This window comes from Calypte anna, chromosome 4A, assembly GCF_003957555.1.
Source record: "Calypte anna isolate BGI_N300 chromosome 4A, bCalAnn1_v1.p, whole genome shotgun sequence".
In the NCBI taxonomy this organism is placed as follows: domain Eukaryota; kingdom Metazoa; phylum Chordata; class Aves; order Apodiformes; family Trochilidae; genus Calypte; species Calypte anna.
The window spans coordinates 23017784-23035603 of NC_044248.1; the positions used below are offsets into that span (position 1 = coordinate 23017784).

The following is a 17820-nucleotide window of genomic DNA, read 5'->3' on the forward strand; positions in this document are numbered from 1 at the left end:
GAGTAAAACAGAATAAGTTCATTTTGAGGGAAAAAGGGCTTTTTTCTGTCCTAAACCTACCCAGAGAACACCTCCAACCCTGAAGCATCTATCCCTGCAGATCCCTACCATACCACTGACAATCCTGTCATGTTTAACAAAACACAGCACATCCCAGAAAGCTTCTCTCATACCTGTAGAGATAGTCTTTAAGCGGAGGATGGTGCCTGCATTATGGAAGGCAAATACTGGAAACAGAATTTGCCTGGTAATCTTTTATGTCTTAAAAAAAAACAAACCTAATTCTGTAGTTGGGATTTTCCTGGAAAATCACAGAACATTAAGATCTGACTTTTCCAGCTAAATAATGTTTTGTGAGGTTTTTTTGCTAGAGATGAAGACATTCTGTCATAAAGACAGTCAAGTAAAGTACCTCAAAAGATGATGGAGTGCACAGCAGCCAGTTTTCAGTGGTTTTGTTTAGTGCTTGCTAAACAAAAAGACAAGAATTGGCATGAGATTCATTGGCTCACCACTGCTAACATGGGGTGTGTAGAAGACACATCTAGATGATCTAATAGGTCCTTCTGGCTTCAACTGATACATAGAAAGGGGCAGTGCAAAGCTGTCTCACTCCTCAAAAGCAGGGCAGGTAACAGGTTTTCCTGTGTATATAGAAAGCTATAGATAGTAATATTATCTGAGTGGCTTGAGAGTACCTTATGTAAAGATTTACCTATGGATGAAGAGTGTTGCCGCAGCATTCCACAGCCATTAAGAAAGTATTGGTTCCATTTATTTAACCACAAGACCTATAAAGAGTGCTGTGGAAACAAGGAGCACTTCAATTTACGCTCATCTGCACAAAACCTAAACTTTGGTGGCTAGGATTACTTTTTTTTTTTACTGAGGGATTACTTTTTGTAGGATCCTTCTTAAAAGACACAAGAGTTTCCTTTTTCCCTCCCTGACTGCTTCTGGTATTAAAGCCAGAGGATGCTGGGTTCCCTTTTATCCCATTAAGCTAAAAGCAGCTTCCTCAAACACACAACCTCATACCTCTCCTGTGTGATGCAATGCAAAAAAGGCAGCTGAAGGCAGATGTACCTTTCTTTGGGTACAGCAGTTCTCTGCAGAGCCCCTTCACCCTTCTTTGCCCCCTCATCTTCAGCTGGATGCCAGCGTTCAGCTGTCCCACCTTCTCATGGCAGAGACCAGGAGCCTTCTGAGTGATGAATGACCTTCAGCTGACAAGGATGACAAGGAGGTGCTTTGCCCAGGCATGCTCTTGAGGGGGGGCATGGCTTCCTCACCTGACACAGGTTCTGGTTCTGTTGACCAGACTGCCAGTAAGGTTGGTGAGCCCCATGTGTGTGGCCCTCTCCATTCAGCCTTATGTTTAGTAGTTTCTCCTTGCTGAAGTGCTACTAAGTGAAAGGATCTGAGGGCCAAATGAAATCCAGACTCCTGCCCCCTTACTGGTAGTCCCCATACTTTATGCCTGCAACCCTCCTGGGGGGGGTGTGATGTATAAGCCCCCCTGGCCAGCACCCTCTGCAGTGGGGCTTCCTGGTCCTGCTATGCTATGGATAAGCTCTAAAGGCCAGTGCTGCACAGGGCTTTCCACAACACCCTAGGTTTCTGTAGCGTGGTAACTGCTTTAATTTTGTAAGTTGATTGTGGAAAAATAGTGATATTTTGAGTCATGCTGAAATCAGTTAAAAACAACAGGTGGCTTAGGGGCCCAAATTGACTTGGGTCTGTGATGATGGCAGGACAACAGCCACCCACTGCAGAAACCCTGAGCAGCAGAGAAGGGCAGGTAATGTGACCATCCTTGCCTGTGCCAATGGTCCCCAGCTGGTTGCTGTATATCCTTGGGGCCAGATGCAGTGCTGAGTGAGGTGGGGAGACCCTGCTGGAGTGTGTGGCGTGTGGGGCTTGACCTGCTGGGGCATTTTGATCAGCTCTCTCCAAAGGTACCTCTGTGGGAGGCAGTGGGGAGGGCAGGGAAAGTGAGAAGAGCAACAGCAAGGGAGAGACCTGAGGGAGAGGTGGCATTTCTGACTCCAGCCTTTAAATACTACCCAGCAGCTCTGGAAACCTCTGGGGGAGAGAGGCTTTGCAGCAGTTTATCAGCTACTCTCAGTGTTTTATGTTGGACGCTGACCTTAGGAATGTAATCAGAGAGCTGATTATAAATAGTGCAGTTGTTGATGAGATTAAAATGTGCTGCAGCAGGCAGTTGGAAGCAGAGTTACTCCAGCATGTGTCTGGGATGCTGTACCCTCAGTCATCTATGGCTGCGTGGCAAGCCCGAAAAAGGGAAGTGGCTAAAAAAAATTCTCAGGGAGGAAGGGAAGGAGGAAGCAGCCTGGTTTACAAAACCAGGGGTGAGGGACAAGGGGGAGCAGGCCAGGAAGTAGAGAAAATTAAGAAGGAAAGCTGCAAGTGTTCAGGGAGGACATTGTGGTCCACGCATGGGGTAGACTCAGCTTGGATGTGAAATACAACAACATGCTGCAAGGAAAAAGACTAAACCAAACCCCTAAAACTAGGCAAATGCCCTAAATATCAGAAGTAAAAACCTTCAAGTAAACCGTTGGTGCTAATGTGTGTTCAGATGTCATTGTGTGATGAAGTTTGGGAGAAAAACAGGGCAAAGGAAGTGGGAAAGGAGAAGCTCAAGAGGTGGGTGACCCAGCAGGTTGGGTACTTGCTCTTGCCACAAGCTGCGGCAGCACCACAGGATGGGTGCAGAATGTTCTCACAATGGGTGATTGTAACAGCTGTGAGTTTGGGCAGGGGTTGTGGCCAGACCCATGATGACTTTGTTGAGTGCAAGAAAGCTACTGCCTCCTGGAAAACTCCAAACTTTACAACCTGAAAGATTTCATAAGTGAAGGACAGCAGACAGGTCCAATGAGGCAGGAAAAGTAGGCAAGGAGACGGTGCTGTGCAGTGTAAAAGGCAGTGGTAACCACCTGCTGTGGGGCTTTCTGCAATTACTATGAAGAGTTTTAAGGAGAAATTGGAGATATTCCAGGAGCTGTGCAGAATGTAGCTCTACAGGATTATCCAAATGGGAGTGGCAACTGAGAAGAAAGAGAAGGAGCTTGGGCAGCCAAGGATGGCTTTGGTGGGCAATGGGGACAAGGCCTTGAAAGCAAAGAAAAATAGGCTATGTCATAAAACCATATTTAGAAGAGAAAGATGAAGCACCAGAGAGGTGCAAGAGGAATGCAGCAATGGCCAGTGGCCTGTGAAAGCCACCAATACAGCCATATCCAGGAAGCTGTTTGTGGGAAATAATACCTGCAGGTGGCCAAAAAGTGGAGCTCTTGGGCAAGAGTTGGATGGATGCCCCAGAAAGGGATGTTCACAGGATCCTTTGAAGGCAAAGTTGTAGCTAAGGTGAGCTCTGCCTACATCCCTCATGGGCTGCTCCTGCATTCAGAAAGTTGCTGAGGTCCCCACAGGCTGGTCCCCTGCCAGGTCACAGTGCAGACAGATGGCCAAGCAGATACTATTCAGGACAGAGGGACACACAAGCATCAGGTTTCTCTCTGTTCTACCTTTGAGGACCACCTGGTTTTTAGTTTGAGAGGAGATACCGTAGCAAGGGGTAGATCCACCAGTCAGCGGCACAGGGGATGGAGTGGGTTTTATGTCAGTGGATGAAGAAATCCCTGTGGAAAGAAATGTCAGGACAAGAGGAATACATAAGTATAGAGCTCACCTTCTTAACTGCTGAAAGCTGAAGGATTTGGGAGAAAAACTGCTCGTCTGTGTAATTCATAGATGAGAGCATTTTGCAGAAAGAAGCAGTGAAAAAATGTTATGAAGGATTAAAAGGAGTGCTCTGAGAGATGCTAAAAGGCACATTATTTTCTCCCCCTTATTTCAGAGCAAAATAGTAGTTATCAGCCTTGTCCCAGTGACTGAAATGCATAGAACAATACATACTACTGACACCTGAGTGCATGCACAACATGACAGCAGCTCTCACAGATGCTAAGCTCTATAAAACTGTTTAAATCAAAACAATATTCTGAATGAGCCAGTGCTCCTAAGTTCTAGCTGGACCTATGGCTGGACTTGAGCATCTGGTGTGAACTTTTAGGATCCAGCATTACGAGCTTGTAATACTGTGGGAGGGAGAACATAGGCAACCCATAACCTAAAGGGACAATATTTTTCCTAGCCAAGGTCTGAGCAAAATGAAAAAACAAATGCTCTTTACTGACATAAACATAGCAATAAAGCTAGTAAAAATAATACTTCTATGAATGATGAAACTTCAGTCATCGAGTTTCCTGTGGCTTTATGCTTCCTGTTTATGTTCCTTTCATGCCACGTGTACAAATGGGTGAGCTTTCCTAAGGTCTTGGGTGCTCTGCACTGCCCTGTACCTGCCTTGGTGCCCATGCTGCACCTGTACCAGGGTGCCCATGGCTGCAGAGAGTTCCCCAGCACCACAGCTCCTCGGCACCTCTCCTCCATGTCCTGCCGAGGGCAGGCATGGAGGGATAATGGAGCTGGATAGGATGCTGAGGGCCAGGTACAAGGAGCAGTGACAAAACATTGTGTCAGATGATTTCCTTAGGAAAGCTGGCTGAAAAACAAAATAAAAGCAAAACACAAACCTGTATCAGAAGAAATTGCTCCTCTACAGATTTCTTCATGGGGAGAGGGTGATGGTGACAGCTGCGATGGGTGATTTGTTCATGCACTGAATATCATGGGGGTCTCCAGTGCCCCAGAGACTAATGAAACCTTTCTGCAGCAGAGCAGACTACAAGCAATGCAAAGAGAGCACAACCTTCTAGGATTCATTCATTTTAAGGCTGGAGGTGATTTAAAAAGGAAGCCAAGCCTGCATTTCATCAAATTGACAGTAACCCCAGTAAACCAACCACCTTTCTTTTGTTATCTGGCATTTGAGTCACAAGTACCAAGCAGAGAGCTTTGTGAGGAGCCAGTACTCTCATTGGCATTACTCTGGGTTTAAGCTGAAAGCCATATTGCTCATAAGCAGACCTGCAGGTGAATCGTGATAGTAGGGGCATAAAACCATGGTGGGTATCAAGCATAGACTGGGAAATGAGATTCCAGTGTGAATTTACATGTAGATGCTGGCACTGAGTGCCAAAGAATTTCTTTGCTAGGGTCCTGCAAAAGATCAGAGAAAAATGTTACAGACTTCTGGAACCCAAAGATAAGAGTTGAAAGTGTCAAAATACAGAGGCAAGCTTCCTCTGCCTCAAGCTCCTTGTTCTGACTGTGCCCTGATCTCTCCAGAACTCTGAAAGATAAGGTATCTGCAGTGGAGTTTGCCACTTACCTCCTTTCTAAAACAGAGGATCCTTTGTTTTGCCATCTTGCAAAACGTTGCAAAACACTCCAAATTGTGATTGGAGGCATAAATCAACAGCACTGTGGGTGCCGCCCATTTCCAGGCTGCTTTTACTCCACGTTTTGCAAGCTTATATGAGAAACAGGAGCACAGACACAGTAAAACGCACACAATCCAATTTGCTGTAAGGTCCTGTGGGGATTTTGGTTGGGGGACAGGAAAACTGAAACTTAGATCTAATGAGATTTGAAACTTAGATCTAATGAGATTAAAGTGAGCTCCTGGGGAGGGGGGGGAAAAACGCACCACAACATCACAGATAATGGTTTTCAATGTCATTTTAAGGCACAGGCAGACCTGCCAGCCTCACTGGCAGAGGAAGCAAGCAGGTAAGACCTTCCTTCACTGTACCTGGCAGTGCATCAGGGGTTGCTGTATTCCAGGGGTGTAATTTTCATCTGGGATTGGCTAGCTTTGGCCTGCCAAGATCAAGAGAACTGTGTCAGGTTAGGTGGGTTGAGGGCTGTGGCTTTGCCATTCCCCATTTACCATAAACATGGAGTAACAGAGATGGTCTGTGGACAGAAGGAGCCCTGTGATGATGGACACACAACAAGCCCTCCAAACCCCATGGCTTTTGTGCCTTAGGCATTTCTTTCAAGTTAGCAAAATAACCAGCAGCTTTGTGTGCAAGCAGCAGCATCTGAGTTCTGGTGGGAAGTGGGAGATGGATGATGAGATGAGATGAGATGAGATGAGATGAGATGAGATGAGATGAGATGAGCAACCTTGCAGCTCCAGGCCTGTAGTGAGATGTCATGTCTTTCACCAGAATCACTAATAAAGTGAGAGCAAGTGGCATTTTGAGCAACCTGTCTCCTTTTGCCTTAGGTATATCCTCAGCTCATCAGGACTACCACAACTAAGACCCTGTTACTTAAAGAGAAAAAACAATAGTGCACCTTGCCCTTCTTTCTTGGTTGATATTCTAGTGTAGTCATGCTGTCAGGGAAGGGGCAGAAGAGCAACAGTGAAGTTCAAGTACTTGTGAGTGATCAGATGGGACAAAAGTAACAAAGCTCTTCTCAGAGCTACCTTCCACGTTTGTTCTCTTTTGCACATGAACTGATTTATGAACTGGTTTAACACAGCAACATTTAGCCAAAGAGCAGAACACACTCTGCTGGAAAGTCTGTGACTTCTGACCTGGAGAACTGAGAGGTGTTACTGCTGAGATGCTAAAAATCGAACTGCTTTGGACAGCTGGCCAAGGACCAGCACCTGCAGGTGAGGAAAACTTTGTATTTAAAGTCAGAAAAAAAGAGGGGAAGCCTGTGCAAACACCAAAGGCAGATCTGCTAACAGCTTTTGTGTAAATGTCTTCTGCAACTCTTCCACAAACTGCTTTATGTGCACTAAGTGTTGATGTGCCAAGCAATGAAACATTACCCTTTCTTTGAAGCTGACTGGGAACTATTAACACCTGCTTATCGGTCTTTTACATATCTAGCCCAAGGTGTAATTTAATGAGGCTTTCCAACACAGAACTTTTCAGCCATATCCATTCCACAAGTGAAATGGTGGTGCAAAAGGAAAAAAAAATCGTGGAATTACACATAATTGCTTTTGCTCCACCACTGTTATACAGGGAGCAGGTGAGTCAGCATTCCCATAGAACTACTTTCCTGGGAAAGAAGGATCATTGCCTCTGCCTGGCAGCTCTCTTCTGGCCTCTGCTTTTGTTATCAGCAAACTAAAACTTCCCTGCGGGGCTGGTTGCTGCTTATCAGCACCATAACATGTATACCTGTGGAGTGTTCCTTTCTTCTTTCATTAGAAGGATTTACCACCCCACCTGCAATTACTTAAAGCAAGGTGCAAATAGGCAAATAGTAACCACAAGCATCTGAGCTGAGCTTTTCAAAATAGTCCCATTAATTTCATGTACTATTGAAGTCCAATTAGGTTCACTGGTCCAGGTGTCAAGTCATGCCTTACAGAATTAAGGAAGCAAGCCTTCCCATAGCTTTAAATCACCTAAATAGCTGGTTCTGCTTGTTGTTTATTTCTCTGAGATACTGAAAACACAAGTACAAATTAATTGTGCAACTGGAGAACCACTGTATAGAGTAATACTATTTTTTGTAGCACCATACAAGAGCAGGGTTCCTAAGAAAGCAAGATGTATTTGCACCAGGCACTGTAAAACTGAGTAAGATAAGACAGCCATTATCTCTGTGAGTTTATCATCCACATGGACATAAAAGACAAAGTCTGAGAGAAATATGAGTAATAGGGAAACCTCACTGCAGGCAGGTAAGGCTGAGAAGGTAACTTAAATTTCCTGGGTCTGATCCGGTATGGACTCCACTAGCCTACATTCAAACAGTGTCTCTGAAGATCAAGGCTGATTGATCTCCTGGTTATTTTTTTAACCTGAGCATTTTAGCTTGGCCTATTTAAAACTCCCCTGCACAACAATGATCATTTATCTCTCTGCTTCTGTTCTGCACATGGGAAGTCAGCAGGCAGAGTGCAGGGTGAGCCTTGCTTCTGCATTGTATGTCACTAATTAATGAAGCCATTCAAAATAAAGCTCCTACTCATATTCTCTATTAATAGCCAGCAGTTTTCCTCCTCCCTTCCCTCCCACGACCTCATTCTTTTAAAGTGATAAAGCAACTCTGCCCATGAGATCCCTTGCACTCGAATACCATCTCAACACCTTTTCAGCTGCATTACAGGGGCATTTCCCAGGGCATTTTCCCCAGAAATATGCCCCATCATTACCCTGGTAACCCCATCACTACCCCAGGAACAATGGCAAATTAAGATAACTTAAAAGTGATGTCGCCTTTTACAGTGCCACAAAAGGTTTCTCTTTCAGCCCCTGACACCGACGATCTTGCCTCTGATTGAGCCTCTCCTCAGTTCCATGGGCTTAGCAAACCTGAGAGTGGGGCAACTGTCAGAGTGACAGAAATTACTTGTCGGAAGAGAAGTGCAGCAAGGTGGGCTGCAGGGGAGATGAGTCACGGGGGAGCTGTGCTCCAGAAACAGCTCAGCAGGGCCAGCTGCTGCCTTGCAGGAAATGAACTTGTTGGACCAAGCGAACTGGCACCCAGGGTATAACACTGCAGCTCAGCTTCAGCTAGTTTGGTGCTTTCAGAAGAAGCTGTATCTACTCCTGCTTTGGGAAGGAGAGGGCAGTCAGATGGGTGTGCAGACGTGATGGAGAAGACCTCTGGAGGCCTCCTGGGCTCTGGTGTTGCTAGGGCACATCCATGCAAGAGGCCAGCAGACAGGACTCGTTATCCAAAAATGACTCTTCTGTTAATAATTAAACAGTGATTAGGAAAAGCTAAAGAGCCAAAGCTTTAACAAGGATGATGACTTAGAAATAGATTTGTAACTTGCAGGGACTATTTCAACTTAAGGTAGGAAAGCTTCAAATTAAATGTTTATAATTTGTTTCTACTTTTTGTGGAATTTTTTGTTTTGTTTTGTTTTTTTGTTGAGTGACTTTGAGCTGTCACCTAGGCTGTGTTGCAACATGAGCTGGTGAGTGCAGCAGAGAGAAAAGGCTTGAGTTGTATTTCAGTAGCCCCCATAGCATCTGAGGCTGCTGCAGGGTCAGCTGAGCTTGGGGGGCACACAGAGCACTGCCTGTTTTACCAGCAGGAGACCTCCTGAGCGTGAATCCTCCTTACTGGCACCTCTCTGCCTCTGCCACCCTCGAGGGGGTTGGGACTTGGCTGTGTCCCAGCATCTCCTGCCTCTTCTCCTGAGCTTGTTCACAGCCCCTGCTGACCCCTTTTGCCCAGCACAGGGGTGTGCTGGCTTGGGCAGCAGGAGGCTGGGATGGGAGGTGGGCTGCTTTGTCCACAGGAGTGCATCTTCCAGGTGATGCCAAGGGCAACCTGGGGAACCTCCCACGGGTGGGTTACCTCCCTCTGTCCCTCTGTCCTCCAGCTCTGGAGAGGAAGAAAGCACCTCTAGCATGGGGTGGGACCTTTCTCCTTACCTACCTCCTTACTCTTCATGGAAGAGCATCGTCTGCTTCAGAAAGTGATTGATAGGGAAATGTGCCTGCTGAGCATTTCTGCGATGAGTGTCCCTGGAAAGGCTTCTTTCTATGTGAAGATCCACTACAAACAGAAAGTGAAAAGATGAAAAAGTCCCTTCCCCCTCAACAACGAGAACTGACCTGCTTTTATTAATAAATTAGTTTTGAAATAATAAATCAAAGCCTGTGCTTACACATTATATAAAGCAAAGCTCTTAATATCTCATTATTATCCAGACGAAAAAGTATTTGTTCTGCTTTGTCAAGCCAATAGGTGATACATCACCTATTATCTTTTTATTCCACCTCAGTTTCACTGGGAAAACTGCCATAAAAGCTTCCACTTCAGCAAAACACTCTATTACAGCAGGACTAAGCAGGATCACTTTCAGGTAAGCTCTGCTGAAGCAGCCTGGATCCTGTCCAGGTTTTCTCTGCCAAGCTCCACTCCAGCCCTGAAATGTCAAGAAGCTGTACATGTTTTGAAAGAACTGCTTTCCTCCCTAAAATTTTCTGTAAGGGCAGATGTAAGCAACTAAAAATATCTCACAATGCTGGTGTTTAGCAAGTTCCTTGTTCCCTCTCTTCCCTCCTGCTAAAGAAAATCAACTGTGTACATCAGCTGAGCTGGCAAAGTGATTGGCTGAAGTACTGCAGCCAAAAAAAACCCCAAAAAAACAGTGACAAATAAAATGATCAGGCAATCTAGCCCTCAGCTGTGTTTTTCTATGCTATAGGTATGTTGTTGGCTCAGAAGAGAGGGTCTCCCCACCTACCTGTCTTCCTGGAGCATTTGAGCACAGCCAGACCAATACAATAGGGAAAGCATAAAAATATTCAGTAGAAAAGGTGTCTGGTTTGGAATATTATGTTGCCTCTTTTCAACCAGATTCCCTAAAGGGCTGGCTTGTCTTTACTGAAAGTGTAAGAGGCTCTGATTTGCAATGGAAAAGCTTTATTTTGCTGGCTTGAGAAAATACCATTCACAGACCCGGTGTGAGTGAATAGATTTTTCCATTCCAGTACAGTTCTCTGTTATTATTACTTTAATTATTACCAATAAAAACAAAGCTGCACTCCCACCACCTAAATTCTTAGCAATCAGAAGATCAGCCCAGCTGAGATCTGAGAAGGACTATCTAATTTAGACACCCTGCTAAATCATTACTATGTAGTATCTAAAAATATCAGTGCTACAGATTACATCAGCATCAGAATGCTTTTTGCAGGACAGATGACAATTGAAAATAAATTTCAGTGTGCATCAAAACAGGTGTAGACACTCAGGAAGATGTGGTCAATAGTATTAAAGTCAGAATTACAGTGCTCTTGAAACTGATTTATTTTCTTGATAAGCACTGGCCTATTATGCAAATTACCAACATGCTTTCTACTGGAGAGCTTTCCAACTTTAACATTCCAGAAAAACAAACAGGCCAGCTGTGGGTGAGTACATAAGCTTGTGACCCAAATCCACAAGAAAATTCAAATGCTCCAATTCTACAGATAAAAAGTCACATTGCCTGCCACAATGTTTTTAAGAACCAAAATTACGGCCTTGATATCTCCACTTAAATACAGTGTGAAGCCCTGCAACAAAAATAACAAGAAGAGAATGTTTAATACTTATTAATAAACTTTTAAAAAATATTATTAAACTTCAGAAAAAAGCTGGTTGGTTTATTTACTCTCTGAAACATAAGGAGTTTTCAAGTTTTTTTTTCTCACAGAAATGAATGCCAGGACAGAACAGTGAATCTTTTTGAAAAGGAAAAGCAAGATGCCAATGGAAATAACCAAATTGAGCTAGATCCCTAAGGAAGATGATTAAAAGAGTAAGTTGCAAATTTTGGTAATTCTGCAGAAAAAAAGTTGTGGGTATTTGATGCTTCTTAATGCCCATGTCTTAATGAAATAGAAAAGTCACAAAAGCTAAAAATCTCTTTCTAGGGGGGAATGAATTGGAATGAAAAATGAACCACTGCTGAAAGTTAAGTCTAGAAAACAGAAGTTGCCCCTTCCCATTACCTTTCAACATCGAAAAAAGAATCACAACTGAATATTTGACTTCTGGTAAACTGTGAAATTTTGATCATAGATGAGAGAAACATCTTTATAATTCCTTGAATGCAGCCCATTGAGATCCTTGAACATGTCCCATTCAATCATAGAACCATTAAGGTTGAAAAGGAACTCTACTATGATCAAATCCAACTGTCAGCCCAACACCACCGGCCAAATAAACCATGTCCTCAAGTGCTGCATCCATATATTTTTTTAATACCTCCAGGGACGGTGACTCCACCAGTTCTCTGGGCAGCCTGTTCCAATGTCTCATCACTCTTTCCATACAGATTTTTTTCCTAGTATCTAATCTGAACCTCGCCTGATGCAACTTGACTCTGTTTCCTCTTGCCCTATCACCAGTTACATGAGAGAAAAGACCAACCCCATCTCACTTTCCTTTCAGGTAGTTGTAGAGAGCAATAAGGTCTCCCCTCAGTCTCCTCTTCTCTAGACTAAAACTACTCAAATTACCTCAGCTGTAAGACTTGTGCTCCAGAACCTTCTGCAGCTTTGTTGCTCACTGGACATGCTCCAGAAACTCAATGTCCTTTTTGTAGTGAGGGGCTCAGAATTGAACGCAGTACTCAAGGGGTGGCCTAACTATTGCTGAGTACAGCAGGGCAAACACTTCCCCAGTCCTGCTGGCCACACTCTTTTTATTGTGGTCCAGGGTGCTTTTGGTCTTGGCACACCCAGCACACCCAGGTTCTCAACCAGCACACCCGGGTCCTTCTCTGCTGGGAACTGAAGGGCAAGCAGCAAGTTCAGCTCAAAGGTTTGGCTACCATTTCTCAAGGAAAGCAGCTGCGTTTTATTTTACCATAACAAATTCATGTCATTTGCAGTGTGACCATTTTGTGAATAAGCAGTCCTCTGAGTGTGGTAAAAAATTATCAATATGATACACATTTTTCCTGAAAATATCTGCTGATACATCAACTACAATCTTTCAGAGCTGGCTCATTCTGTAAAGAAATTAAAAGCACATACTAGAAGTGACAGCAGCCACTGAGCATTGCAAAAGCCAGCCCCAGCTGCTCTCCCCTTTGCTCAGAGGGAGGTGCTGGAGGAGCACCAGGCACTTCTGCTGTCAGGAGCCACCCGCAGGAATTCCTGCTCCCAGTGAGGCGTTTTTCAAAGCTGAGCACAAAGGCATCTTCCAAACAGCTTCTAGCCCCTATAAATTTGTGGCTTAGTGACCTGTTTGATGCACAGTTGGTGTCTTTACATTTAATACCACCTCATGGGATTCTCATCTTCTGTGAATGTGTTGGGGTACTTTTTATGGATCCTCTCTGATGAACTTTTGGCACCTCAAAGCAGGATGTCCCACCATTTAATTACCTGCTGGGTGAAGAACCACCTTCTTCTGCTTGTTTTAAATGGGCTAGTTTCACTTGATGATCTCTAGTTCTTATATTAGCAAAAAAAAAGCAAAAAACCCCACCCCTACTCTTCTCTACACATGATTGTGTATTCTCTCTTATCTGACTCTTTTCTGTTGATTATCACTTCTCTAGCCTAAAAGTTCCTGGTCACTGAACTCCTTGAATCACTCTAACATCAGGGTCATGCCATATTTTTAGTAATCTTCTCCTGATCTCTGCTATTTCTGCTACACATAGTCCAGGGCCACTGGTGGCAGGCAGGCTGCAGCCCTCCCCATGCTGTCAGCTGTCCTCCATCCTGGCATGTCCCAACAGCTTTGCTTACAGTTTCTGAGCTCCAAAGTGATCCTTTCACTGAGTGGAAGATCTTATTTCTGAGCAGGAACTGGTAAGTTAGATAATTCTCACTTTCAGTCATTTTACTGGTCTCTAATGACACTTGTGGCATACTAACTGCCTCCATCCTGGTCAGAGTTGGTAATACCATATTAATGCTACCATTTTCATAGTTAGAACTGATGCCTGTAAAAATCAAACTTCAGTTGGTAGAGTTCGCTTATTTCACTGCTTCTTTTGGTGTGGATTGTGTAGCTCCTTTCCCTCCAACCACAGCCTAATCTGACCCTCCTATACCACCTGTGTCCTGGCATAATCATGTCCAGCTGCCTATCTCCTCTCCACACACATCTATTCCATCAACGTGCCAATTCAAAGCCAGGTGTCCCAGGTCCCTCATCCTCATTCCACTGTAGCTCCATGGAAGTCAACTGTTGTGGACTCTTCTCTTCTGGAAGTATCTGCTGTGTGAATATGACCCTTCCCTGCTGCTCCTTGCAGCTGCTCTGGGGACCTGTGTCCCTCCCCATCAGTGTGGACTTCTCCATCCTGCCATGAGTGTTTCTGGAGAAGTTTTGGAGAAGACATTTGATTTTACCATCCTGCCTGGAACCCTACATCTTGCTTCCAAAACCTTTTCCTTGCATTTTCCTGCTTCACTGGAGCCCATGTGGACCACAGCCACCTGATAGGCCTTATCCCTTATTTGTAAGTGGTGGATTCCTGACATCCAGGGGTCCCTTCCAACCAGAACTTCTCTGTACACAATGTTCTCCTCAGTGCAAGGACAGCACTTTCCAAAACAGGAGGACTCATCACCCACAAAGGTGGACTTACCACTCCTTCACTATCTAGGTGTCCTCTGTGTGTCAAGGGCCTTTGTGACAGCCAGCACCCAGGAAACACCTTCCTCTCCATTTGCCACCCAGCTGGAGAGCAGGCTGCTCCTCAGCCATCCCACTTTGCCACCCCTGCACAACCTCCCTATATTCCTCCCCCCATCATACCATCACCATCCATACCATCACATATCTGCACATGTAGGTAGTTATACCACTTGCTTTCCTGAATATATGTATGCACAAACTCCAACCTCTTCTCAGTCAGTTTTGATGGCTAGAAAACATTGTTAAATTTAATGTACTAGATTATTTTTTTTTTAAAGGAATTGAAGTAAAACTCTGCTTTGTGCTCCTTGTTAAATGACTAGCCACAAAATTATCAGCCAGCATCCTGTAGACTGACATAACAGGAGCCCAGCCCTGCTTGCCCTGGAGACTTTTCTGACACAAAACAATAGGATGTCGATTTGGGCTCATCTAAGCTGTGTCCAGGCCTTGTAAATGGAAGTTGGCTAAGACTACCTAGACTTGTTTCCCACAATTACACATGTTAGAGCAGGGATTAACAAAGGACATCACAGGATGACTTCCTGGGAGACCCTCCCAACTAAGAATGCAAATATTTCCAGGAAACCAGATAAATATTATAATTAGTTCCAGGAAATCAATATAAGTCATGTCTGTTTTCACTCATGTTATGCACGCCTTTGAGAACTCTCTCATTCATCCAGCACTGCAATAAAGAAGGCCTGCCTTCTAAAACTTAAAGACAAGTGTTAGAGGGTTCTTTCAGACATCAAATTTTACAGTATCAGTTTTAGATGCTGTAGTTTGCATCAGGTTTATCTAAATTCTGCAGAACTGCAGAATACCTTTGTTCTCTACATAGACTGCAGGACCAGCTGCAGTTTGCAAATCCTTTTGAAATCCAAGAACTCTCCCTTGAAATAAACCAGCAGCTTGGGTTCAAAGGACATGGTCTGAACTGTCCTCATTGTAGGACCCTGAGAGAGTCCTTTTTTAGGGGCAATGGACAGTCACAGCACATGTGTGTACCAGACTGAGACCACTACTCCCACCTCAGCAGTGGGGGAAGAGAAGCAGGGAATGCTGATGGTGGTGCTGAAGGAGCCAAGCTGTAGGGATTTCCCCAAGCTCTCGGGTAAACCCTGTTTTGAGCCATGGGCTTGTGCATCCCTCACTCCTTGCTGCTTGAAGCTGTCCTTCATCTGGTGGCTCCAGCTATTTGGCCAGCTGCTTGGCACTGACCTCTCTTTGCCCCCACTGCCTTGTTAGGGCTGGGAGAAGGCCAGTCACGAGTCAAGCTATGACTAAAATGTAAGATTTCCACCTGCAAGTCAGACCTTGAATTAGAAATATTTAAAGATGCTCCCTACTGTTAAAGATGACCTCATGAGGCCCTGCCTGTAGTACTGTCTCCAGTTCTGGGGCCCTCAACATAAGATGGACGTGGACCTGTTGCAGCAAGTTCAGAGGAGGACTGCACAGATGATCAGACGGCTGGAGCACCTCTCCTATGGAGACAGACTGAGAGTTGGGGTTTTTCAGACTGGGGATGGTTCCAGGGAGACCTTATAGCAGCTTTTCATTACCTAAAGCCTAGAGGAAAGCTGGGGAGGGACTTTTTACGAGTTCATGCAGTGGTAGGATGAGAGGGGTAGTTTAGATTAGATATTAGGAAGAAAATCTTTAATCTGAGGGCAACGAGACAGTGGAACAGTTTGCCCAGGGACGTGTGGATACCCTCTCCCTGGAAGTGTTCAAGGCCAGACTGGATGTGGTTGAGCAACCTGATCTAGTGGGCAGCATCCTTGCCCATGCAGGGGGGTTGGAAGTAAATGGTCCTAGGGTCCCTCCCAACCCAAACCATCCTGAGACTCTATGCTGGAGGAGCCGATGGCCCTATAGCAGCACTCCTAGCACCAACCTCCTCCCCCATCGAAACGACGCCCGGTCCCCGGGATGAAGGGGCGCGGGGGTTCGGGAAGGCAGGGGCTAACGGGGCTCATCGGGTTGCGGAGGGAAGGGGGGGCAGGCCGTGCCGTGCCGTGCCGTGCCGATGACGGGCTCAGCGCGCTTCCGCGCTCGCCGCCGCAGCCCTGCCCCCGCCGCCTGCGCGGCCGGCCCGGCCCGGCGGAGAGGCGGGGGGATTTCCAAGCGCCGGCGGCCTCGCCGCTTCCTCTCCTTGTTTTGCTTTCGATCTGGACCTTTCTCCGCCCGGGCGGAGGCAGTTAACTTTTAGTTTTGCTCCCGCGATTATTCAGCGCCTGTTTTCATTTCCATTTCGCGTCCCCTGGCAACGGCGGTAACCTTGAGGAATTATATAAGGGCCGGGAAAACGGGCCGGAAAGGTAATTTAAAGAGGAAAAAACCCCCTTTTTAAAAATTCACAAAATTTATTTAATTTTAATTATTATTGTTCGCATTGCCGCTGTCTTCGCATGCGGGGCGACGGCGCTCTCGGGCTCATCGCTTTAAAAACAAAAGGTCGGGCTGCAGCGGCCGGGGCCGAGCCCGGTTCTGCTGTTGCATTTGGGAAGGGGAATTTGTGAGGAGGTGGGAGAGGGGGGATACTGAGGGGGAAGAGGGCTGCGGGTTGCGGCGGAGGTGGTGAAGAGGGGGTCAGGTACCCGCTGCCTCCCGGGTAGGGAGCTCCGGCACTCAGACAAAGGCGGGGGCGTTGGATCTGGAGGGCCGGGGCGCGGTACGGGCCGGGGGGGGAGGCCCACGCACTTGTTGCGGGCTTGGTGGTTGCCGGTAGCTACGGTACGGAAAGGCGGGGAGCGGCGGTGGCTGCAGGGGCTGCGGGCGGGGGTCGCACTGTGAAGGGGGAGACGGGGGGGCGCTGCCCCGCGGGTGCTTGGGGCCGCGCGGGGCGGGGGAGGGGCGGGCGCGGAGCGGGGCGGGGGCTCGGAGGCCTCTGAGGCCCCACCCCCCTCCGCGTCCTCCCCGCCTCCCCCGCCCCGCGGAGGGTCCGTTACACAAGCGGCGGGCGGGCGGGGCCTTCGCGCCTCTCTCCGTCTCCTCCTTCAGCGGGCTGAACCCTCCCCCCCCCCCCGTGGTGCCTGGTGGGGTCCTGTCCCTGCCAGGGGGCCGGGCAGCGGTGGTGCGCAGGGCGCAGAGGTTGAGGAGACCGAGGCGGAGCGGGGCCTGAGGGGCCGTTAGGGCCCGCGGGTGGGCTCTGTGGGAGCAGCGGAAGGAGGAAGTCCTGTGAAGTTCTGCAGACAGGGCAGGCCGCTTGATGGGCGGGGGTGTTAACTCGGTCCTGTGCAGCAGGCTTTTCCGCCCTTGTGCCTGTCGTAAAGTAAACACCTCTAGAAAGCAAGTATTTCTGTTTTGTTTTGTTTTTCCCTGACTGTGTGATCTGAATGAATCCAGCGTTAGCAAGTGCATCGTTCGGACTTGTAACAGCCTTGAAACACACTCTCTGCCCTGTTTTCTTCGTGAATAAACCCTTGTGGGTACGGACAGTGCTGCCGTGGTGCGGCTCCTTGCGTGGCGGTTTGCAGAGCGTTGTCCTGATCCATGCCAAGCTCTGGGCGCCTGGAAATGTATGAACAGGGGATTTGTTGGTGTGTAGCACAGAGGGTCAAATTCCAAGCGTCTGGCAGTGTCTGGGGTCGAAGTTGCAGGTGCTTGGAGAAATGGATCCTTCAAGCCTAGGTACCCAGAGACCTTGGCTCTTTCATTTCCATTTTGATTAGTGTGAGCAGCTAAACAGCAGACTGTTTGAGTTTCGTTTATTTTGCCACAGAGCTCAGATAT

The 17820-nt window shown here is 46.7% G+C and overlaps 1 protein-coding gene across 2 annotated transcripts in view; it reads left to right on the plus strand.

The window, feature by feature from the left end:
- The window catches only part of IRF2 (interferon regulatory factor 2), a 59252-nt gene that overhangs the window by 1116 nt on the left and 40316 nt on the right, over positions 1 to 17820 (plus strand). Inside the window, exon 1 of one of the 2 annotated variants that reach the window (XM_008491876.2) lies at positions 16157 to 16406. The exons of the other annotated variant lie outside the window; for it this stretch is intronic. The gene's annotated coding sequence lies outside the window, so the exon portion shown is untranslated. Of the gene's footprint in view, positions 1 to 16156; positions 16407 to 17820 lie in introns of those variants that run through there. 2 annotated transcript variants of the gene reach the window in all.